Raw genomic sequence first — 1,045 nt, 5'->3', positions numbered from 1 at the left:
GAGTCTCAACCAAAACAGATTTAATACACATTTTGTATCTAGCTTTCCATAATCATCTTATATTCGCAGTTTCTATAACAACACGCTAAGTCGGGCTAGCTAATTTTATAGGTGGTAGCATGCATGCTTATTCCTAGCGGTTCCTACAAGTATTGCTCATGGAAATCCAAATGGCTACTTACTTGGTCGACGCGTGCCTTCTCGAGTTCGAGTTTTCTTGACGGAATGGATTCCAACAATTCTAGAATTTTCTACACAGGTCCTAATTCACATAATAATAGGGTAAGCATCAAAATCGGGTCAGAAAACAAGCAAATAGAGACCGAACGGAAAGAAAAATTGTGCCTCACGCGCCCCACGCACCCTAGAAGGTCACTACGCGCGCGTGCCCTACGCGCTTCTCCCCCACGTAGGCGCGGGTTAGAGGCGCAGGGTCGGGTGCTTTGCGTGCGGCGCGGGTCAGGCCGGCCGGGTCCGCGCGCCTGACGCGTGCCCGCTGCCGGGTGCGGACATGCCTCACCAGCCGATGATCGACATGTGTTGATCACCGGTTCCGCCGCTCTCCTCCGCACGCCGTCCGACGCGTGGCGGCCTCCACCCTCTCTCCTGCCTTCATTTTCCAGGTCTCTTTCCCATTTCGATCTATTTTCTCCTGATTTTTTTATCTTCCAATCCGTAATCCGATTTGTTAAATTTTCTTCACGAAACTTGTAGACCTCATATTCTACTCCTTGGAAAGAATTTTCTTAAATTTTTCTGATGATCACAGATCTTATGATTTGAGTTCAAATTCGGAGAAAAACACGAGTTCTTACCGAAAATCACTTTATCTTTAAACTCCGATTCGAACGCCGATCTTGGCCGCCTTCACTCCAGAACTTAACCAGATAGCGCTGTTGAGGGTAGGAGTCCAAGGATCAACACAAAACGTTGCTAGCACACGAAAATCTTGATGACTTCTCAATGTAGATACTCGTGGACTAACCTGAAGTTCTTGAACGTTTTGTCGAAATAGGAAGGTGCAATTCGTGAGAGCACCTTGCCT

The 1,045-nt window shown here is 47.4% G+C and overlaps 1 long non-coding RNA gene across 1 annotated transcript; it reads right to left on the bottom strand.

The window, feature by feature from the left end:
- Positions 1-210: 210 nt before the first annotated feature.
- LOC111784330 lies at positions 211-1,045 on the bottom strand. The gene is made up of 3 exons (XR_002813515.1): positions 986-1,045; positions 816-893; positions 211-262 (listed from the first exon to the last, which is right to left on the bottom strand). It is a non-coding gene; the product is annotated as an uncharacterized LOC111784330 (long non-coding RNA).

Source organism: Cucurbita pepo, unplaced genomic scaffold, assembly GCF_002806865.2.
Source record: "Cucurbita pepo subsp. pepo cultivar mu-cu-16 unplaced genomic scaffold, ASM280686v2 Cp4.1_scaffold000189, whole genome shotgun sequence".
Classification (NCBI taxonomy): domain Eukaryota; kingdom Viridiplantae; phylum Streptophyta; class Magnoliopsida; order Cucurbitales; family Cucurbitaceae; genus Cucurbita; species Cucurbita pepo.
The sequence above is the reverse complement of the archived record's forward strand: the minus strand, read 5'-3'. Positions and strand labels throughout refer to the sequence as shown.